A 23,686-nucleotide genomic window follows, 5' to 3' on the forward strand; every position below is an offset into this window, starting at 1 on the left:
TGCCTGTCTTAACTACAGACCTTGGTGTGGCGTGGGGAGACCAGGTGCAGATCAGGGAGTGGGCGGGGCTTACAGTCTGGAGGGAGCTCCTGTACTGTGATTTGGTGGGAAGGACCTGGCCGGGCAGAACAGCAGCCGTAGGATGGCAGGCGTGACGACCGCAGTGGGCTCTGGGCGCAGGGGCTGTCCAGGCTGGCCCTGGTGGGCGAGGGCGGGTGGAGTAGCCCCGAGAGTGAGAGCCCTTTAGAGGAGGGGTCGGGGGTGGGTGTGCCAGGCGTTGGGCTGCCCCCAGAACAGGGTGCAGCACGTTGAGGACCCCGTCCTGCATGGCCCTGGGTGTTCCTCCTGCACACGCCCTGGGTGCAGCCTGACTGCACCGCCCGCTGCTTCCCTCCCGCTCCTCCCGTGAGTCCAGAGTTGCCAGGCGTCCCAGCGGTGCCCAGGACCCCACGCGGCCGCGGCGCCCCCCGGGTGCCTCCGCGCCCTTCACGCGCGCGGCTCGCAGCTGTAACCGCAGGAAGGAGGTGCAGGTTTGGGTCTTAGCAAGGCTAAAGGACATTGTTTGGCCAGTTCTTACCTGCTTTGTCCTTCTCTCTTTTCCACTTGACCTACAAAACTGGCGGCAAATCTACAGTGTGTAGGCAGAAGAAGAATCACCTTCCAAATGGTTGTGATGGGGATGGTGCCCCTGAGTCCCGCCGCCTGGGGATCAGTGTGAACGAGGCCATCGCTGGTCTTCCTAGGAGTGCAGGGTGGACAGGAAATGCCCCCACACTCTTCCAGGGAAGGAACCGGGTCGACGGCTGAACACCTACCTGGGTCTCGGCAGCCCTCAGGTAATGGGGAACTAAAACCTCTTGTTTTCTCTCTAGAGGCTTCCTTATAAAACTTTGTTACCTCTCATGCTGGCTGATCGTTGATGGTCGGAGAAGACCTTCACGGACACAACCAACCCAGTGTTGGGCCTGAGCTGTTAGGATTTCAGAACTTCCTGCAGCGCCCTTTCCGGGGGCTTCCCAGCAGAACGCTGTGACCTGACTGCGGTCAGTTAGACTCACTTGTTCGTGCATGCCCACTTTTTATTTTCCTTTACATGTGCCCGGGGAGGGGGCACAAGGCCAGGTCATGCAGTCTCCCCCTCCCCCTCCCCCTCCCTCCGGCTGACGCTTCCGCTTTCCCTATGAATATATTTTTCTCAGTATTACTTTCCATTTAGATTTTTCATTAAGTTTTTTTTTCTTTTTCTTTCTTTTAAAAATGTATCTTTCCTTTGACTCTTCTGGAGTACTTTACAGAGGAAAGCCAGGGAAACAGCAACATCTGTCAACAGGTCTTGAATTCTGAAGAATTTACTTTTCTTTCTTTCCTAAAATTTTATTGAAAGGACAATAGCAACGCTGATGATTTATTAGAAAAATACACGGATCACTTTTGGTGAAGGTTCCCATAGCCTCCTGCTTGATAAAGCTGTGGGGTGAAGCTCTGCGCAGGAGAATGTTTTGTTAGTAACCGAGAGTCAGAATTAAAGGGCTGAGTTGATCCTGAGGAAGAATCCAGCTTTATTTTTCCTTCTTCTCCCCACCCCCCATGAAGAGTTCATTCATTATAGCACTTCTTTGTAAAGTGATCTTTGTGTTCTTTTGAGCTTGAAATTATACTCGAATGTTCTTCTGGAATGTTTTCATTTTCCTTTAAAATAATAAATTTATTGACTCTCTGGAACTAAACTAAATTAGGCAGCATGGCTGGGGGGCGGGGGAGGGGCAGGGGGGCAAGCTGGATGTCGCGCCGGCCCTGGGGTTGTTGTTGCCGTAGTGAAGGCCCTGCCCCTGCTGGTGCTGCTTGGATGGGCTGCTTCAAACACCCCAAGCTCCCTCAGCAGCTGTGACGTGGCCTAGTCCACCCTTCAACCTCTGATGCGTTAGCTTTTTCCTCTGCGAAATGGGGATAATAATGATATCTAATCCACGGGATTGTTGGATCCGAAATAAATGCCCAGCATCTGATGAGCGCTCAGAGCTCACGGCTGTTTATTGAAGCGTGGCGGGGGTGCACCTGCACGGTTCACCAGGGAACCACACCCGTCATGGCAGGAAAACATGGCCTGTTCCATTCCATTCTAAGGTTATGCTATGTTATTCCAGAAAACCAGGGTCTGGCCGAGATGAGATCTTCTGCTGTGTGTGAAGGTAGAAAACGACAGGGAACCCGAGAATCGTGCCTGTGATGAAGGGAGGGGCTGCCTTCAAAATGCCCTACGTCACCTGTGTCACCTCCATCTCCTGCAACACCTGCGTGGTCCCCTGGCAGCCCAGCTGGCCCCTGAGGGTGTTTGCGCCCCACTGGGTGAATCCAGATGCTCTAGCGGGGGCTGGAGTTACTGGGCAGGGCCAGGTGTGTCCACGCCTGAGTCCCCATGGCCAGGGCTGGCCGCGGTCCTCCCCTCCGTGGACAGCAATGTTGCCCGTCTCCAGCAGTGTACCTGGAGGGGAACCGGAAACCCCTCTCTGTTGTGCCTCTTCTCCCGAGACATCCGAACGTCAGAGGGTGAGGGATCAATCTGTTTAAGCTCACCCTCTAGTGTACCCAGAGATTAAATAGTGCACAGAACGTACACCGGCCTTTCCAGCTAAAATAGATTTTAATATTTACAATGTTTGTCATGGAAGTTAAGATATAGGAATATTATGGAAGCAAATGTTAAACATCTTCAACATCAGCTTCTGTGCCTCTTTGCAGATGAGGTTCTGTTACAAGCTGACAACTTTACAGCTGCTCCTGTGAGCCGCCCATCGCCCCGGATGACCTCTCTCAAGGCACCATTCGCCTCTGGCCCCGATGCTCCGTGGGCGCCTCATGACTCACAGGGCTACACCTCGGCCACTGTGATGTCACTTTTAGGTCCCATTCTCAGGAGGTGTGGCCTAATTGGGAAGACAAGTAGGTGAGCCTGGTGACACAGAAGTATTACAGGAACAAAGGTCGGGGAAATGGTGGACATCACCGGGAGGGGACCACCAGGGGGACGTGCCGGGAGCTGGGGGTGGAGTTTGGGGCAGGGATGCTGGCGAGGGGACCATACCATTCCCGTCCCCACATCGTTCTGCCTCACTTGTGTGCCATCTTGTCCAGTGACAGGTGCAGGACACAGGAAGGGACCTGTTGGTGCCAGCACCCTGATGCTACCCTGCACCTGGGACTGAGCAGTACGGCCCTGACGCCCAGGCTTCTCGGGAGGGGCAGGAGGCCAGGTCAGTGTGGAGAGGCTGTGCTTTGCTCCCTCCTGCCGGGAAGATTAAAGGGCAAGGTAAATGCTGAAGTTCTCCAGGCCACGAACGCACCACCTGTTGTTAACACAGTTCCACCTCTGAGCTTCCAGACAACGTTCCCGTCTTCGGCGGCCAATGGAATGTGTCACCAACATGGGAACCATGTTATGTGTTTTATTGTAATGAGAAAACCTTCTGTTTCCCCAGAGAGTCCCAGGGAAACTGACAGAGATACAGTTTGTCTTTCCATTTGTGTGTCATCTTCAGTTTCTTTCTTTAGTGTTTCATCAGTCTTCCTAGTACAGGTCTTTTACCGCCTTACTTAGATTTATTCCCAGGTATTTTATTCTCTTTGGTACAACTGTAAATGGGATTCTTTTCTTAATTTCTCTTTCTGATAGTTCATTGTGTATAGAAACACAACAGATCTCTTGATATTAAGTTTGTATCCTGCAACTTTACCAAGTTCATTGACGAGTCCTGATAGTTTTTTGGTGGCATCTTTGGGATTTTCTATATATAGTAAGTACCATGTCATCTGCAAATAGTGACACTTTAAATTCTTACTTTCCAGTTTGGATTCCTTTTATTTCTTTTTCTTCTCTGATTGCTATGGCTGGGACTCCCAATACTAATTTGAATAAAAGTGGCCCACTGTCATCACTTTTACTCCATATCACTGGAAGTTCTAGCCACAGAAGCCAGACGAGACAGGCTTTCTGTCAAGTTGTTTTCCAAAAAGGTGCTACCATTTTACAATCCCACAGGTAGTGCGCGAGGCCCAGCTTCCCCACACCCTCACCTACACCTGTCATTGTCTGCCTTATTGATTTACCATCTTTGTGGTGTGAAATGATACCTCATTATGATTTCAGTTTATATTTTTCTTATGACTAATCATGTTGAGCATCTTTTTTTTTTTACATGTGCTTATTGGCTGTTTGCTTATTTTCTTTAGAGGAATATCTACTCAAACTTGTCTTGTTACTATTTAGATTCGAGAGTTCCCGACTTCAGCTGCCAATGGACCGTCTCATCAACTTGGAAACCATGTTATGTAAGTAAATATATATAAATCCTTGATATAAGTGCCTTATCACATTCAGGATTTGGAAATATTTTCTCTCTCTGTGGGCTGTCTTTTCACTTTTTGGCACACAAATGCTTTTGAAGCACGAGAGTTTTCAATTTTGATGAAGTTCAATGTACCTATTTTTTCTTTGTCACTCGTGCTTTTGGCATTATATCCAAGTCACAGACATCACAAGGAAAGAAAGGAACCACAGGCCTAACCAAGGTCATGAAGACTTGCTCCTCTGTTTTATTCTAGGAGTTTTGTAGTGTTAGCTCTCACATGTAGGTGTGTGATCCATTCTGAGACGATTTTTGTGTGTTGTGATGTAGAGGTCCTAGTCCATTTTTTTGATGTGTATATTCAGTTCCAGCAACAGTTGTTGAAAGGACTATTTATTCCCCCATTTAATTGTCTTGGCACCATGTCAAAAAACATTTGACCAAAAAACCCCACAAAAAAAACAAAAAACCCCAAAACCCAATTGACCATAGTTGTATGGGTCAAATTTTGCTTTCTCACTTCTATTCCATTATTCTATATGTCCACTATGCCAACATCACACTTGCTTCGTTATTGTAGCTTTGCAGTACGTTTTAAAATCAGGAAGTGTGATACTTTTAACTTTGTTCTACTTTTTCAACACTGTTTTGGCTATATTGCATCCCTTGCTTTGACATATACATTTTATGGTGAACTTGTCAATTTCTTCAAGAATCAAGCCGGGATTTTGTTGGGTATTGCAGTGAGTCTGCGGGTCCATCATTTTACTTTAAATTTATTGGTATTTTTGAATCTGAAGTGTGTCTCTTGCAGGCAGCATATAATTGGATCATGTTTTTTTTATTTCACTCTACCAGTGTCTTTCTTATGATTGATCTATTTGCATTTAATGCAGTTAATAATAAGGTAGACTTTACAGCTTCCATTTTGCTATTTATTTTCTTTATGTGTTATGTGCTTTTTGCTCTTTTTCTCCATTAATTTTAATTATTCACACAGTTGAAAACCACGTAGTCCAGAAATGTACCAACTTAATTTCAAAAGAATACAAAAGCTTTGCTCCAATATAACGATATGTCTTCCATCCTCCTTTGTGCCATTGCTGTCATATAAATTGCATCTTTATACATTACAAGCCCATCAGCACATTTTAGTAATTATTGCTTTATACAATTATCTTTTAAATCGTATGGTAAAGAAAAGAGTTACAAACAAAAATATATTTACACTGTCTTTTTAAAAATTTATTTATTTTTTGGCTGTGTTGGGTCTTTGTTGCTGTGCACGGGCTTTCTCTAGTTGCGGCGAGCAGGGGCTGCTCTTTGTTGCAGTGCATGGGCTTCTCACTGTGGTGGCTTCTCCTGTTGCGGAGCACGGGCTTTAGGTGCGCGGGCTTCTGTAGTTGTGGCACGTGGGGCCAGTAGTTGTGGCTCACGGGCTCTAGAGCACAGGCTCAGTAGTTGTGGCACACGGGCTTAGTTGCTCCGCAGCATGTGGGATCTTCCCGGACCAGGGCTTGAACCCGTATTCCCTGCATTGGCAGGCAGAGTCTTTACCACTGCACCACCAGGGAAGTCCCTACAATGTCTTTTATATTTACCAGTGTAGTTGACTTTTAATGTGCTCTTTTTTTCTTAATATGCCTTTGAGTTACCATCTCATGTCTTTTCATTTCAGCTTGGAACACTTCTTTTAGTATTTCTTGTAAGGCGGGACTGCTAGTGACAGATTCTCTCATTTATTGTTTATCTGGGAATGTCTTAATTTCTCCTTCATTTCTGAGGAATAGTTTTGCAGATGGAATTGAGTTTGCTAACTAGCTGATCTTAAAAAGGGTTGTTCTGAGCTGTCTGTGTGGTCCCCATGTAATCACACGGGTCCTTAAAAGTGGGTGAGGAGTAAAGAGAAGGTTGCGTGATGTGATGTAGGAAGGACCCAAACCTGCACTGCTGGCCTTGAGGATGGAGGGGCCGTGAGCCAAGGATGAGGGCAACCTGACCACAGATGGTCCCTAGATCCTGCAGAGAGAAATGCAGTGCTCCCACCATCTTGACTTTAACCCAGTGAGACCCGTGTCAAACTTCTGACCCGCAGAAATGTAAGATGATAAATTTGTGCAGTTTTAAGGCACTGGGTACGTGGTAATTTATTACAGAAGCAATAAGAAACGAATACAAGGGAGACTGGAATAGGCCAAGTTAAAACGCCACAAAGCTCACTGTTTTTACTGAAATTCAGCCATTTTTCTTGAATAAACACTCCCTGGATTGTTGTAATCCTTTGGATAATTTCCAGAGTTCTGAAAAGGTTGAGTTTGCACTTTTTCCCAGTGTTCTTGTTGCTTTTATGAAAGAGTGGATCTTTGGAGGTTCCTGTTGGCCTTTCCATAATTGGCTTTTATCAGGATAACAGTTTTAAAGTGGTGTTTGTTGAAGTGCTAGGAGGTCTGCAAGAAGTTTACAAAGGGCATTCGTTATAGGAGGTAAAGGATGATCAAGTGAGACTCCAGGCCTTTATCCAAAAACTAACTTAAAGCAACTCTGTTTTTATCTGTTTAACACACTGGGCTTCCATTTAAATTTTGTTTGAGCAGTTTTTTGTTAATTGAAAACAAACAAACAAATTTGAAAACCCTGCTCTATCCTCTTTCCCCATCTTTTCACTCACTCCTTGTAACCACAAATGAGACATGTTAAAAACTTGCAGGACAATCACTTCCTCTGCGGTGGCTGAGCTAGCTCACGGTGAGCTCTAAGCAGAGCTGCTGACAGCTGGCTCCAGATACGGGGATGCGGATACAAACAGGTCATCCCATGGAGCTGCCAGTCAGCATGACGGAGACGAAACTAGGATGTGCTAGGGTGAGAAATACCGACCCGAGTTGAAGCGGCGAGATAATAACGTGAGAAAAACAACAACTCCGAGATGTCAGGAACAATGGTCACATCCTACAAAATTCTAAAACCAGAGTCACTCACACGTGGAATGTTAGGGCTAATGGGTCCACAGAGGTCATGTGGTCCAGCCCCCAGGTTGCAGAACGAGGTGTGTGTTTTTAAGTCCATAATGAGTGGTGGTTTAACACAGCTCCACGAATTCCTGGAATGATTACAAAGAACCAGGCCAGAGTCCATGGTGAGGTGGAGAGCCTGCAGCTGAGGGTCTCGGGCAGGACAGGAGGGCTGAAGGCACCGCCCTGGAAGCAGATGTCTGTGACCAGGAGAAATATGGGACTGTGGCATTGTGGTCCATGAATTTCACCCTCAAACCTATTTAAATTCCATTTCTAATCAGCAGCTGTGTGACCTTGGGGCAACATAATTTAACATCTCTGAGCCTTGTTTTACTATTCTGAAAAGAAAGCAATACCTGTCTCTCAGGAGCAGGTGGGATAACACGTAGAAGTCTGGGCTGGGCACACAGTAGGGCTTCCTTTTCCGGTTGGATGATGTTTTGGTCAAAAATCCAATCACCGAAATTAGTGTCTGCTAGAAGAAGTGATGTGACATCATCTATGGTATCTATATATCTAGCCATTCCATTCAGGTAATAACTTCTGGATGGATTTCAGAGGAGTCTTTTATTTTCATAAGAATTAAGAGTTCGACTATCTGAAAAGATCACTGAAATAAGGTGTAAAAAAATCAATAAACAAGCCAATGATTCTCCTTCTCAACACGAGCCCAGGTGATGTTGGCTGGTTGATGCTTCCTGTGCTCACAGGGCTTCTCAACTGTGCCCTGCACCACCTTAGGGACACCTGGCAACGCACGGAGACACTTTTGGTTGTCGCAGCAGGGCAGGGGGTGAGCCTTCAGTGCTCGGGGCAGCCCCTCAACAAGGAGTTCTCTGGCCTGGAGCATCAGGAGAGCTGCTGTGAAGAAACCCAACCCCAGGGTCACCTAAGTTAATGGGACTGAGCGCCCGTATCACATGGTCCTCTTTGCTCCAACCCCCAGGCCTTTCCATCTGCAGCATCTTGAGCTCTCTGGACACCTGGGGAATCTATCAAACGCTCTGCCCCTCCGCCCTCCTGCAGCAGGTTGCTGAATTGGCTCATTAATTGACTCCGATTGTCTAGACAGCAAAACACCTCCTCGGGCCAGACCCACAGCCCCGTTAGGACTGGGGGCAGATCACCATCCCGCCAGCTTCTCTGTCCTCAGTTGGTGTAACATGATTGGGGTGGCTGGCTGGAGTAGGGAGGGGCCAGAGTCCTTGTCATCGGGGCTACAGGTCATAGGGAAGGGGTGGCTCGTGGTGAGGGGTTACTTTCTTCCTTTCCTGCGACACCTTCTCCTCCCAGCAGACGGGGACGAGCGAGGAACCGGATCTTTCAGCAGGTCTGGCACGTCCGTTCCGTGTCCCAGGTCAGCGCCTGCTGGGGCAGAAGCTCCATGACGCGCTCCCGTCCCACACGGACACTGGGGGCCGGCGGGGGCTGTAGGCAGGGAGACGCCGACCTCGAAGAGCTGGGGGTGGGAGCTGAGGGGAGGGAGGTCAGGCCTCGCGCGGCAGGAATGTCCCCGTCGGGGAGTCGTGCGAGGACATCGCCCACGTCCCCCGAGGGGCCCCCGGGGAGGCACGCGCGGGCCGTCTGAAGAACACAGGGGCCCGGCCCGCTGGTGCCCAGGACCTCGTCCCGTTCCCCAAACGGCGGAGGGGCGCAGAGGCAGGAGGGAGCCGCTCAGACGACACACGTGAGCCCGGCCTGCGGCTCTCCCGAGGCCGCGGCTCCCAGAGCTTCCGATTCCTGGCGGCGGCGCCGCCCAGCTCCCCGCGCGCAGGCGCCGCTGCGTCTCAGTAGGACGGGGTCTCCGAGCCGCAGCAGGAGGGTCCCGCCGCCCGGGCCCCACCGAAGGGCGGAGGCTGCCCCGGGAGCGAAGACGGGTGGGGTCAGGCCGCTGCAGGGGGCGGGGCTTCGGCTGGGCTCTGCAACACGCTGGCTGGATTGAATGAAAGAGCAGCGGAGCGAGGGGCTGAGCGCGCGCCCCTCCCCCGCCTCACCTGCGTGGGCGGCGGCCGAGGGGGGCGGATGCCCTTCTCTGCAGAACCTCCCGCTTCGCCTGTCTCGCCCTCACCCCCACTGTTCCCTGAAACAGGCCCGCGAGGAGCCCCCTCCCAGGACATTCCAGGGAATGTCCTGCTTTTGAAGGAATTTTAAGATTTCCTGTAATTCCAGCCATAAACCTGCTTCCCCATGGAGACTACGGCACCAGAAAAAGCTTCTTTATCTGGACGACAGAAAGCCTCGGGCTCCCCAGGGGACGCGGCTTCTCTTTCAGTTGTAAGGGTCACAGGGGACGTGAACTTGGTTAAGAACCACCGAACAGAGCGAGGTTCTCTCAGGAGGAGAAAGCCCAGGAGAACAGCTGCCTGTTCACAGCAAATACGTTCCTGAGAGATTGTCTCAAAGACGAACGCAAAGTATTATTTTCTGGCGTGAAGCCTTTGGACCACTGCCCAGATTTTCCGTAAAAGGTGTTTCTTTTTCAGTCTTAATCATTAGAACGGGAAGCAGGTCTATTAGCAGCTCGTAGAGTTATTGACACCGAGGCGACTGCGACTCCTTCTTTCAGCCTAGAGGACGTGTCCCTGACTTGGGAGTCGCACGTTCTAGGATGCGGGGTCGGGGTGGGTAAACCTTAGCTCTTCCGAAGAGCAGACACCAGGGCGTTGGGAAGGATCTAAGGGGACCCTCACTCTGTCTCCAAACGCACAAGACCCACAGGGAACCTTGTTGAAAACGTGGGCCCCGGGATGCCCCCCGACTCGAGACGCCGGGTTGCGTCCTCTGCTGAAATGCTCTGGGATTCGTCTTTTGAACAAGCTCCCAGGCCTGTGTCCCAGGTGGTACAGAGCCACCCAGGGAGGAGCCTGGAAGGCCCACGGCCTCACCCGACACCTTGCTTTACGTGGACATTGCTGCGGGCTGGGACGCCAGGCCATCGTGAGGGGACAGTCCATCCTCAGACCCGGCACGCTGCTCATTGTTTCATCCTGCCTCCCAGGAAGATTCCGTCTCATTTGTATTTTGAGGAGAAGAAGCTTAAAGCAGAATTTGAAGAAAGTTCCCAAGCTGATAACTTTGCAAAGAAGAAGAATTTTTTTTTTTTTTTTGCGGTACGCGGGCCTCTCGCTGTTGTGGCCTCTCCCGTTGCGGAGCACAGGCTCCGGACGCGCAGGCTCAGCGGCCATGGCTCACGGGCCCAGCCGCTCTGCGGCATGTGGGATCTGCGTCCCCTGCATCGGCAGGCAGACTCTCAACCACTGCGCCACCAGGGAAGCCCGAAGAAGAAGAATTTTTTAAACATAACTGTGATGCGCCGATTGAAGGCCTGCACTGATTCCTTGCAGGTTGGCAGCAGAGACCGGGTAGGGGGACTGCACCCCACCCACTGCAGGGCGGCCTTGGGGCCCCTCGGAGGCTGCATCCTGGACCTACTGACCTGTCCGGCTGGCACAGGGCCCGTCGGGGGGCCGCCCTCCAGACTCCCCCAGAGGCAGGCCTGTTGCTGAAGCGCTGCCGTCGGCAGTGGAGTCAAGACCCTGACTGGGCTCGGGCTGGGCTTTGTACCCGCCTTTCTGTTCTGAAATGACTTTTCTCCCCGCTGGTTTGGTCTTAATTCTGAAAATCGACATTTTCAACAGCAGAGGACAAAATAGGAAGAACAAAATATAAACAGTTACCATACTGGGTAAAGACGTTATTCTGGCGAGACTTAAATCAGAAGTTAGTTATCATTTTTAGAAAGCTGAGAAAAGTGGCTTTGACGGGAGAAGCTAACAGCAGTTTAGTTCGTTCCCTTCCTGAAGGCTCAGTCAAAACCTGCAGGACGTCGGCTGTGTGAACACTGGTGCCCCTGATGAACCGGAGCGTCCACGGGGTCGCTCCGTCCCCGCCGGGTCCCACAGCAGCCCGCCCCGCTTCTCACGGGGTCTGGATCTTTCCGGAGTGACCACCTGCTGGGCCGGCCTCCCTCTCAGCCCCATCAGCCTCAGCTCAGGATGCAGGGCCCGACTAGGCTGCTGCTCTGATCTGGGCCCAGCGGCCAGGGATGGGGGCGCCGTGCCTGCCCCCTCCTTTCGCTGCGGTAACGCTTTGCTAGCAGCCGGTATCTCGAAGTGTGGCAGAGCCGAGATTCAAGAATGATTCATAAAAAGAATCCCAGGCTGGGGCCGGTTCCCGTGGGAGTCCTGCGCTGTGTGGGAAAGTGCGGGGTGCCGGGCAGGGAGGGGTGTGAGGACCTGGCGGCAGCGAGGCCCAGACCTTTCTCGGCCGTCCTTGAATCTTGTCATCAAAAACGTTGGGGAACGTCCAAGCTGGGTATATCCAACACGTATCACAGTCAACATGTTGCAAGACAGGCACACAGAGGGGCTTTGGGAGCATTGTGGCAATCCATCCTTTAGAGACGGCTGTGTGCTTTAAGAATGAGTTTTTAGGGCTTCCCTGGTGGCGCAGTGGTTGAGAGTCCGCCTGCCGATGCAGGGGACGCGGGTTCGTGCCCTGGTCCGGGAGGATCCCACATGCCGCGGAGCGGCTGGGCCCGTGAGCCATGGCCGCTGAGCCTGCGCGTCCGGGGCCGGCCACAACAGTGAGAGGCCCGTGTACAGGAAAAAAAAAGAAAGAGTTTTTAAAGTTGCCATCAGGATGTGCTGGAAAACGGGCAGTGGTGGAAATTTGTTTTGTTTTATATTAAACATTTTTTATATTTAAAAATATATTTTAAATTTCAGCTGTTTGGTTCTTACTGTGAGATTTGGAACCTAGATGGTGGTTCTCTGAATAAAGATACTTTCCTGAGTTCCTAATTTCAGATTTGCTTTCACTTTGTTGTCATGCATGTGTTGGCAGAAATAACAGATGTTGATTAATTTTTATAAAAGAAATTAAACTGATTTTGCTTTCCTCTAAAGGCTTAGAATGATATTAAAACGTGGCTTACTATCCTCTGCACTTAAATAATAATACTTTATTGTCAGTGGGGAGCACTGCCTTGATCTGTCGTATGCGTCTGGCTTTTGTTATAAATTAATTTTGATTATGAGCTATGTGGGAAAGATCTAATTTTTTTCTCTATCTACTGTTCTGAATCCATCTTACTGACACTCTATAAATAAAACTGAATGGTGGGCCAATACCAGTGGAATTGCCATGTAAAACAATCCCAGCTCTCCTCTTACCTTAGCCTGGTTCCAGGGATAAACATCCTGGTTCACGTCCAAGTCTGTTCTCTCCTTTTTTGTGGCAACAGACACTTCACACATACATTTAAAGCGCGGGGTGTTTATTTATGCTAAGGTTCTGGGGAGTGCGTGGACTTGGGGGTCCCACTTGGCCCCGTGAGGGGTCCTCAGGGCAGCAGAGGGCCCCTCAGTCCAGCCCTTGGCCTACAGTCCTCGCCACACAGCAGATGCCCAGTAATATTTGTGGAGCAATTAGATGTAACGGTTGATGATTTCGTCCTGCAATCTGTCAGGTGATGGAGAAGTCGGGAACTTTGGGAAAAGTGGCTTAGTGAGCAGGCGGCTGGGGGCTCAGGTCTCTGCCTCTGCTCCCCCCCTCCCAGGCGCCCCCCTAGAGGAGGATTTCAAAGTGCTATTGAAGCCAACCTTAGTCTCTTTCTCTTTAAATAGCATGTACCTATATGTGTATGTATGCAGGTATGTCTGTAACACATGTGTAATGAAATAATATGCCCTATTTGCGTATCGCCTCTTGGAAAAGCCCCCCACGAGGGACACAAGAGAAGTCAGGGGCACAGCAGCCAGGGACCCGCTTTCTTTCAGGCCCCAGATTCTTCGGTTGAGGCTCATTTAAAAAATCCAGATGGACGACTTGGTTACTTTCGAAACTTAAAAAGGCTTAGGTTGCCTGCTCCTATGATCCTACTTTTCAAAAAAAAAAAATGCCCTAAAGAAAATAGAATGGTCTAACCATCAAGTTTTTTGTTGCGTTGCTATGTATTTTTTCATTCTATGAAACAGTATTAAATGTGATTGCTTTTATGCACTGCGATTACTTAGGCATCTTGACCCAATAAGTGTCATTTCTCAGGATGGACTCAGGCTGCGAGCCCAGCTTCCCTGCCTCTTGATAGCGTGAGAACGTTTCCCAGGGTGTTGGGCTGGGAGCCTCACCTGCTGTGCGCGCGTCACCTGGTGGCCGAGGCCCAGAGGTGGGGGAACCTGTTTATCGGGTGAGCTTCTAGGCAGGTGTGGACCGTGCTTTTCCCACGAAGCCGGCCCGGTCTGTGCAGGTGGATAATTAGTTCACAGGGTTGAATTTGGCTTCGGCACCTGCCAGGCTTTGAACTCTCGCTTCCCGAGGGCCTCTTGTCCTGGGATCAGATGCAGCGGAGGCTCTGTCCCCCGTGACTGTTTAACGAACTCACAGATCCAAACACCTTCTAGAAACATTCTGCGGAGGATGGAGCCAGGATGAGACGAAGGCCTCTGCCCTCCCAGGGCATCTGTGCTGCTCCGAGGAGGGGCCCGGCCTCAGGAGGTCCCAGCCTGTGCACGCGTGCGGCTGTCCTTGTGGTCCGTGAGGCATCTGTTTGTCCTGTGAAAATGCAGAAGAGTGTGGGGAGAACGCCCTGTTTGGGGAGCCTTTTTGCTCTCTTCCAAACTCGCGTTGCTGGGACAAGGGCTCAGCTCTGGGTCGTGATGGAGAGGACGAGGCTTTGCCTTGAGAACCCACACTTCTGGGGCTTCCAGGGGGTCTCAGCGAGAAAGACGACGCCCAGCACCAGCCGGAATGCCCCGTCCCAGAAACAGTCGGCCTCCGGTGGTTGGGGCCCTGGCTGCCCTGGGCTGAGGGATGCAGGTGGGGAGGCCAGAGCCTCTGGGGCCTCGCGGGGCCTCGCGGGCACTCGGGCTGCTGGTGCGTTTGGTTACTATGTTCCAACGTGTGTTGGAGAAAAGGACCCAAGTGAGATAACGTGACACCTTTGCAGGTGAACATCGGCTGAGACCCTTTTGTGTGTAGAATGTGAATTCCTTCATCACCCGGCTTTCCTGTGATGGCTACGTGATCTGTGTACGCCGATCGGGTCCCAACAAGCTGGCTGGGAAGTAGCCCGGGACAGAGTTCCTCCTCAAACCAAGTGTCTGGGGGCTTGGGTCCTTATCTTGTTTTGTTTTGGTCACACTGTGTTCTGTTTTTTAATAGCTGTGCTCTTGTGAGAAAAGCTATTTACCGAGGTCCTGGGCTTCTACAAAGCACCATTAAATGAATTATCTTATTAAAATCTCATAAGGAAACCCACGGAATAAGTACTTTTTAATTTCCCTGTTCTACGGGTGAAGGAACCTAGGCTAAAGGACTTCGATGGCCCAAGGCCACAGAGCCGACTCGTCTGGGCCAGACCCCACGTCGGGCTCAGCTCCCAGGGGCTCAGGCTGGGCCAGCCGGCCAACGAGGGGGGCTGCCCAGTGACGGCTCAGCTGGTTGGTGCCTCCCGGCCTCCTTTTCTACTCAAACAAACTAAATTTCAAACAGATATTTTGGGTGTATTTGATGCACATTTCTGTTCCTCTTGGTATTTATCTCCATTTCTTCGTGAGACCCTGACGGAGGAGGCTGATTCCTGGTGAGAAGGAGCCCGTGCCCGGAGCAGAATGTCCTGAAACCTCGGGTTTGGTTTTCCCGGGAGCGGGTGCAGAAGCCTTGCTCTGGGGTGGCTGCAGCTGCAGAATTGTCCCCCGTCCCCCTCTTCCTGTCCCCTCCCTGCCAAACACACTTGCTGAAGCCCTAACTCCCGGGTGACGGCATGTGCACATAACTTCCCCCTGGAGATGGTCTCTCCAGATGCATCGTGGGGGTGAGGCTTCGACAGTGGGCTTGGAGGAGGGACACACGTTCCGTCCATAGCGTGCTCCTTATGCTCTAAGTAGGTGGCTTTCTGAGGATCTGGGTTGGGTTCAGTAAGTCTCGCTCAGCAAACGTGTATGAAGCAGCCCACATGCCAGGCGAGGTATCGGGTAGCAGGCAGACGAGGGGAGAAGGCCGGTCCTCCCCGAGCTCATCCCCAGCAGTGGCCCCGTCGGACCACAGGCAGAGCTCGCCTCAGGCAGGTCAGCGATTCCCAGCCCCCCAAGCCCTGCCTACCCTTTAGAGAGGAGCTGGTCATCTGTCCTTTTATAGAAGAGGCCCGGGTGGTTTGGGCCCACGCGTGTGGGGTGTTTTCAGGCTGACTTAGGGTCAGGGTCAGCACCCTTCGACGAGTCCTGTAGTTTTAACCACGAGCCGCGTGTCAGGGCAGAGCCCTCAGCGCAGAACCAGGAAGCCCGGATTTACTCACTCGTCAGCTCTGTGACTTGGGCCAAGGACTGAATCAGCCCGAACATCTGTGTCCTCACGTGTTAAGTGGGGACAGAACACCTATCAGGAGGCAGTTTATGGGTCGAGTGGGGCCTGACGCCCAAAGAGCCATCCCCGTGGTCTCAGGTCAGCCCTGGGCACCGGCCCTGGTGCGAGGAACGGGGTATAGAAGGAAAACGTCTGTTCTTGTTTTACCTTCCCACGTTCCTGGTAGACTAGTCACAAGTGGGGTGCTGGGAGCAGATGTTATTTGGTGATACTCAGCATAGGTCTACCAACCCTTAGCGGCTCAACTGAAATCCTGTGAAATACTTTCTCGTTCGATTTCACTTTTCCTATTCAATGTTATGCGGGTAGGAACTCAAAGCAAAGGATGGAAGAGCCAGATGGGCTGTTTAATATCCTTGGAGCTCAGAAACGCCTTTGTCCTCAAAGCAAAGATTTTCCTGGACCGTTGGTTAGCAGAGAACAGAGACAGGGCCTTTGAGTATTCTGAGCAGTTTGAAGGAGATCAGCCCCGTAAATTTACTTTCCCTCAACCAAGCATTTGCTGACTCAGTTTTCCGTATAAACCTATTCCCACAAGAGTTAATGTCTTCTGTTTCTCCTGAATGCAAGCAATTCTACCATCAGTAAAGTAACAATGAGATTTTCACAGAGTCAGCGGCTTGTACATGTGGACCAATGGACTCCCGTGTCCAGGGGGCTGTGGGCATAGCTCTCTGACCCGAGCTCCTGGGCCTGGGTGGCAGGAGGGTCAGGGCTGCTGGTGTCTGGGGTGAGAGGGGCAGGTCGCAGCCCTCAAGGCACATTTGAGCGAGTCCAAAACTCACCCCTGGTCAGAGGGCATGTGCAGGGCAGACACCAGCCCTAAGCACGCCTGCTTGGGGTTCAGAGAACAGCAGAGGGTACACATAAGATGGGCACACTCTGTCCAAGAAGTCGTATGACTTTGAAGTCCCAGCTGCACTGATGAACAGACACAACAAGAGTGCAGGGCCGTGCTCTGGGATCGAGACACCCAGGAGGGCCTGGGCGGGGTCAGGGACCCCAGCCTCTCGGCCCTGCTGTCGCATCCGGCACCCCCAGACCAGCGGGGCACAGCCGGCACTCCCTGGTTTCTGACCGTGCGTCTCCACGCTGGCCCTGGAGTCGGCCGGGACTTGTTCGGGAGGCTGCCCAGCAGATCCCGGGGTTGTTTTGCCGCTGCTGTTTCCAGGAGAGCAGGCGGGCAGGTGCCCGTGCCCCTGGATGGCTCCAGGCCCTTGGGGCCCCTGTGGAACCTGCTGGTCCGCGTCAGGCTCTCCTGGCTCAGTCCGTCCCAGCCGGGCCACGCGGCCCTTGTGACGCCACAGCAGCACCTCCAGAGGGTTGCCCCCTGACCCCTCACCTGCGGCAGAGGGGGGGTCGTGGTCCTGGGGGACCTGGGACAGCTGTGTTCGGGAGTGTCTGCACCTCTGGCCCGAGTCCCCCTGCTCCCCGTACCCCCCAAGCCTGTTTCCCAGCCCGGGTTGGGGTCAGGGAGGGGTACACAGGGGGACCCCGCTGCCATCCACATCCTTCACCCCCCAGTTCACACGGGGTCCCCCGGCCCTGACCCCACCTTTCCGGGAGTGGCAGCAGGGGTCCTCCACCTGCACGGCCTCGGCCACTGGGGACGCAGGGACCTGGGGACACTAGCCGTGGGGAGATGGCTCCCGGAGAAGCTAGAGAGAGCCATTGGTTTCATGACGAACCTGAGGGAAAGTTGGCCGTTTTCCCCTTAAAACGGGCTTCGCTGGTGACCCTGAGCTGAGCATCTCTTGGGGCACTTTCTCTCTCTCTCTGTTTTTGAACGATGAATCCTCGCCGACCCTGTTCAGGACACAGGCCGCTGCTGCTGCCCGCCGCTGTCCCGGCCACCTCCCCGGGGCCCGACCCGCGGCAGCACCACAGTCCCCTGCGCCCCTCTCGCAGGAGGTGTCTGAGGCCGCGGGGTGGTGGGAGGCCCCGGGGGCAGCCCAGTGGGCTCCCCCGCCCCAGCTGCCCGAGGTCTCCAAAGACGCTGCCTGGCCCCGGGCCCTCCCTCACACAGCCTTGCGGTTTGAGGACAGCTGCGTTTTATTTAAACTTTAAATATAACTTCCCTCATGAACTGAAAGGGGAGTGATGAAGCAATGCAGTAGGTTTGAGTCCCGGCGTCGGGGGGCTATGAACTGAAAGGGAAGGGATGAAGCAGTCCCGGCATCGGGGGGCAGTGAGAGTGACCAGGATGCTCCCTGGAACCCAGAGTCCTGGCGGCCCCGTGGAGCAAAAGTCCCCCCCGCCCCCATAAAACCCACTTTCCCCGAGGTTTCCAGCAGGTGGCTTGGGACCTCGGGGTCACCGTGGGCTGCACCTGCTCTGAGAGGCGCCTCTGGGTTGCGGGCCCTGAGGCGGGAGAAGGCGTGGCCGGGGTGCTGGACTTGTCCCCGCGGGCTCTGTCCTCATCTTCAGAGCCGTTGTGACGCCTCCGCGTGGTACGTCAAATATTACTGGGGTCCAACTCTGGTGGGACACGAGGATTTTTGTTAGTTTCCCCCGAATACACTCTTCAGCGTTTCAGTTGATGAGACAAATTCTGAATTGCCTAATGCAACTTACCTAACACAAATTTTCTATCATGTGACAAAAATGAAAGAGAATGAAGAATTCCAATTTGCATATACAAACACATAACATTTACATAATATGGTTTTTAGAGTATATTAGACATTACAGAAAACCTACAATATAGAAACTCTTGATAAGAAAAAAATGTTATGACTTATTTTACCTTAGGGATTGAAAGATTAGGGTTCTTTTCATCTGCCTTGATTTGTCTGAAAGGCCTTGTACCCAAGAGCACAAAAGACACCGGAGTCTGAAGCCAACCCCTCGTGAAGTTGCTGGGCGAGCGCAGTCTCCAGATCAGACGTGCTCAGGAGGCCCCCGAGGTGGAGCCAAAAGTGAGAATTCCCCCCAGCTCCCTGTCTCCTCCCCCTTTGTATTAAGTATCGTTTAAAACCATCAGCAGCTTTTCCGGGCAACAAGTCAGCACGAAGCAGAAGGAGCCGTTTGGGAACCAGGGAAGGAAAACGTCCCTGTGACTCCTCCTGCATCCTCACCGGGAGAAGCCGGTCTCTGAAGTGTCGCTGTGTCACCGAGCCCCTCCCCACATGCGGCCCGGGGCCGGCCTCCAGCTCTCCGGACCCACAGGGCCTGACCTTTGCTGGGAGCACGGTGGGATGGGGAGGGTGTGGCAGCAGCCCTTCCCGGAGCCGCGGAAGGACGAGTCAGAGGACGGGACAGCGGGCGGTGCAGACATGTCTCAGAGGAAAGGCTGTTTCCAGCAGGTGTCGGTGCCCCTGCCTCGATGCGTAGGGGAACACAGTGTGCCTTTGTGAAGGGGAAACACTGCACCTTTATGCAGACCCGCCGGTCCAGAGGTCTGAGACGTATGGAAACAACGAGGGATTTAAACGAGAAGAAGAAGCCGCAGCCCCGGGGCCCGGCGGCAGGTGCAGGGCGGGGGGCTCCTTGCCCCCCGTGGCTGGGAGGCCTGCCTCCTGGGGGTCGGCCCTTCTGCAGGACCTCATCTGACCCTCTGTATTGGGATCAAGGCCCAGGCAGGGGCCAGGGCCCCACTGGGAAAGGGCAGGCTCGCTGTCCACAGCAGAGTAGGGGTGCAGAGCCTTTGGGGGCCTTGAAGGGCTGCATTTGGGTCGCAGCCACTCCTGGAGCCCACCCTCTGAGCCTGTGTCTCCCTGGGCCTCAGCTTGACACAAAGGAGGGCCGCTGGGTGCGGTGGACCCAGGTGACGGCCCCACCAGAGCTGCTTGGGCGAGTTGCTGGGCTCGGAGTCCGATGGCGTCAGCCGTGTCCTCTCGGGTCAGGCTCCTACCCTCTCTGCGCCCTAGTTTCTCGCCTGTGACCCGGTGCGGTGAGAGCGTGAGATGAGAAGATGCTGTGGCACAGCTGGAGCGGTGGGTCTAGACAGTGAACGGGAACAAAGGAGGAAGATTCCAGGGCCCGGCTGGGGGGCAGGACGCCAGGCACCGGGGCTGTGTTGGGGGAAGTGGGGCTCAAGCCCCGAACAGGGGGAAGATTCAGACGCTGAGCAGCTAATCAGGAAGGCGTCCGCCAGGGCTCAGGGCACGTGGGGCAAAGCCATGCCAGGAGCCCCCTGGACTCAGGGTCGTCACAGCGACGCTCGCCCAGGTTGCAGGAAGCGGTCATGATGGGAAAGACGCGACTATCTTGTGACCCAGCTCAGCACACAGCTGTACGTGCTGGTGTGACGATGAGCAAAGCTCAGGGAGTGAAATTCACAGAGAAATTAAAATACTTCAGTGCGATCAATAGCTTCACAAGTCATGAAAAATCCCTAAAAGAGCGAATGAGCCAAGTTCCCTCTTCTGCTTCACCGTGACACCCCCTTGTTCCAGCCCCACTTCACAGGAGAGAAAGTATTTGCTGAATCTGAGTTTTCTCTGAAAGTCAAGTCCTAATGAAAAATGGACACAGGACACAGAAGCAGCATTTATTCGTTTCCACTCAGGTTTCTGAGTCTTGGGCGAATGTTTTCTTTTAACTCAGAGGAATGTATACTGCCTTGGAAAAACATGTAAATGATGTCACTTTGCAGAATTTTTCAAAACACTGGAATTCTGCATGTGAGCGATTTTCTTAGGTTTTAGGTGAGAGCAAATTAACAATGAAAGATTTTAGGTATCTGATGTATTTCTTCAGCTCCCTATTAAAAATGTAGTGTGTTCCGGGCAGGGGTCAACCCCAGAGGGGAGGAGGGTCTGTGTGTGTCTCGTGTCGGGAGGCCCACCAGGCTGGGCTGTGGAAGCTGTGGTGGTGCGTAGCCTCGGGCCCTCAGCCCTACTGGGGCTTCACTCGATGGCCTGGCCGTCAGATGGGCCGTTTCCTTGCTGTGTGACCTGTGCCCGACCTCAACGTTCTGGCCTCACCTGTAACGTCGGAGGTGATGGCGTCCTCTGCCCCATAAGGTCCCTATGGGCTTAAGGAGGTGATGCGGGCCAACTGCCCTGGACGACAGCGGGCTGTGGTCCCGGAGGAGCTCGTCCCGGCCGGGGGCAGAGAGTGGACCTGTCCACCCACGTTGGGGGGGACCCTTAAGACCACTTGAGACCCACTGACGGGTCAAGGCCACTGGCAAATGGCCCATTGGAGATGCGCCGTGGGAGACTCAGGGCTTGGGGTGAGTCCTGGAGACACAGGGGACCACGCAGCGGTGGAGTCTTGCGGCCCGCGTGCTGCCCGGGGGCTCAGAGATGCGCGAGCTGATGCAGCGCTCATGGGAGAGCAAGCCCGCAAGCCCGGGGCTTCCGAGCACCCTGCACCCTCCCTTGGGAGCGGGGAGCGGTGGAGGGAAGCCTGGGAACAGGGAAGCTGACGTCCTCGCTCGCTGTTGCCGGTGGGCTTGGATCCCTGCGCGCACGGCTCCCCTTTCACGGAGCTGTCACCATTTCAAGGCGCTAATTAAGGTTTTACGAGTAGACGCGTTGGCCCTGAAGCCCTAGGGTAAAGCGCTGTCTGCGGGAAACCCAGGTCCGGGTTCAGACTTGGCTGCTCGGCCGCAGGCCCCCTCCCCCCAGGCCCAGGGCTCCTTTGAGTCCACATGCCGTTTCCGTCCACTCAAAGCAGCCGAGGGCGGGAGGTGGATGGAGTCTCCGTGGCACAGCTCACTGCCCCGGAACCCGCACGGCAGGGCGGGCGGCAGTCCTCCCCTGGGGGACGCGTGCTCGGCCGAGGGCCCAGGGGGCCTGTGCTCATGCGCCCACGGCGCTCACACCCGCCTGCTTTCTGAGGTGATCCGTGGGTTCAGTCTGTCTGAGAGTCTGGGTCTCCTGTTTTCTTGCCACTGTTGCCTACTACTCTGAGCATCGTTGGGGAGGTCAAGTGAAACCCTCCAGCCGATGGCTTAGTTCCAACATTTTTCACTATTTTCTTTGCATTGTGACTGCAGGAAGTGGGCTTTGGGCCTCTGTGTGCCGACGCCAGAAGGAAAGTTGGCTGAGCTATGTTTATAGGTCGTCTACTGGCTCTAGAAAAGTCTTTCGGGGGAGGGGAAGTGGCAGGAAGGTGGCATGGTTATCGATGGCATCTTTGTGGGCTAAAGCTCCAGGGGAAACCACAACACCGACCGCATGGGTGGGCCTGCAGACCACAGACCGAGAATAGACAGCCGACCGCTTCCTGACACGGCGGTTTGCCTCCTGGGGCTGGCGGGGGGGCTGGGCGGCCATGGACAGAAGGGCAGGGTCCACCTGGGCTTCCGCCTGCGCGGCATGCATGCTGACACCTGGGTCTCAGATTCCTCACGGGAGCCGCTGTGCGTGCCCAGCGGGAAGGAAGGTTCTGGGGCCCCGTCTCACCCACACTTCCAACCCAGAGAAGGAGGAGGCAGCCGGCTGCATGTGAAGAGCCCTCCGGAGATTTCCCTCCGTCAGGAGGACGTCTACTCTCTGTTCCGTTCCCGTCGTGACCCAGCGCGTAGGACACAGGTGCCGCCCCTGCTGCCTGTGCCTGATACGTCGTCGCCCTCAAGCGTGGGGCAGTGAGAGCGATCCTTCCCCTTGATCCGAACGCTAACGCAGCGTCCCTGTGCAGTCAGACTCGGCGCGAGGCGGGGGCTCACTTCTCAGCAGGCTCGCCCAGTGGATTCCTTTCTCATCTCTGCTCCCGGGAGGGGTCCTTTCCCGGTGGCGGAGATGCTGCCCCGGAGGAGGAGGTGAGGTGCCCCGGCCTGGCTCCCAGGTCCGTTTCCTTTTCCGCTGTTTGGCACACAGAAGCATTAGGAGTAAAACTCTGAAGCCGGTTGCTTTCAAATAAAGAGGGTTCAAAGCACGTCGGCCGTGGAAATCCACGCTCACTCATGTGTGCTGTCTCCCCCCGGATGACTGGTCCCCCATCAGGCTTTCAAGGCCCACGGGGCGTCTCCCCCGTGGTAAGAGTCTGAGAACCAGGCATTCTTTGTGAATGAGACAGGGAGCATCGTCCAGAACACAGCTGGCTTACAAACACCTGCCCTCCCTTCCACATCCTGCATGCAGGTACAAGTGAAGCTTTCAGCAAGCACAGAGCTATTTCCCAACAGCTGCGACAGGTAAAAACTGGCAGAATTTCCTGGCATGACTTGCCCCCTAATTGTCCTTCTAGCTGATACCTGTTCTGAGTTGCTCCAGGTGGATTTAGGAGAAAGCCCTCCTATGATCCTCCAACTACGAGGCATTCCAGTGGGCTTGCTTTTAAGCTTGGTGGTTGCACAGACCATACAGAGGGAATCAGAGAATCACAGGCCAAGTCGGAGGAGGCTTCCCAACACCCCGGGCAGAACAGGTGTATGCAAAGGTGGCTCTGACTTCCAGGAGACAGTGTCCGGGACCTGCAGGTCACAGCACGTAGTGAGATTTTCAAGAGTGAGGTGTAAAATTCCAAAGGTCTGGGTTCAGTTCAGATAAGCACCCACACGTTTGCATCTTCGGTTGAAACCTGCCTGAGACGTCTCAAACAGCCAGTTAAGTTGGGCTGGAAACCTCGCAGGAGCTCCATTTCTCCTGAGGCTTTTGGTGTTTCCTGTAAGAGTCAGCCCAGAACAGCCGTTCCAAGTCTGAGCCAAAGATGAAAAAGTCATGAAGCAGTGTCTCACTTTCTATTGTCTTGTGTTCAGAGGCTGTGCTCACTGGAGGGTCGGGGTGCTCTGTGCAGAGAGGAAGCCATAGCTCAGCCCGCAGGCTCCTGGCTGGGCTGGGAGCGGGCCCTCGCTTCCCCCAGGCCTCCCTGCCACGTGGTTATTTTCATTCCGAGAAAGGGAAAAAGTGGCCGGGCTGTGCAGCAGACCCTGATCGGTGCTGGGGGCCCTGTCTCTAGAAGTCCAGGGAATGACGGTGCTGGGCTGGGAATCCCCAGCACCTCCGGGCAGCTAGAGCGGACCGTGAATCACCCCTCAGGGCTGCGGAACGCAGCTCCTGGGTACTATACAGC

General features: G+C 53.6%; 1 long non-coding RNA gene across 2 annotated transcripts; it reads left to right on the top strand.

Moving 5' to 3' along the window:
• The first annotated feature begins 1,964 nt into the window (after window positions 1-1,964).
• LOC141276882 (uncharacterized) lies at window positions 1,965-14,614 on the top strand. 2 transcript variants are annotated; one of them, XR_012327134.1, is made up of 4 exons: window positions 1,965-2,944; window positions 3,133-3,307; window positions 4,265-4,326; window positions 14,307-14,614. It is a non-coding gene; the product is annotated as an uncharacterized lncRNA (long non-coding RNA). The 2 variants fall into 2 exon arrangements; XR_012327135.1 differs by having other exon boundaries at window positions 3,133-3,251.
• Window positions 14,615-23,686: the final 9,072 nt, after the last annotated feature.

Source organism: Tursiops truncatus, chromosome 17 (assembly GCF_011762595.2).
Source record: "Tursiops truncatus isolate mTurTru1 chromosome 17, mTurTru1.mat.Y, whole genome shotgun sequence".
Taxonomy (NCBI): domain Eukaryota; kingdom Metazoa; phylum Chordata; class Mammalia; order Artiodactyla; family Delphinidae; genus Tursiops; species Tursiops truncatus.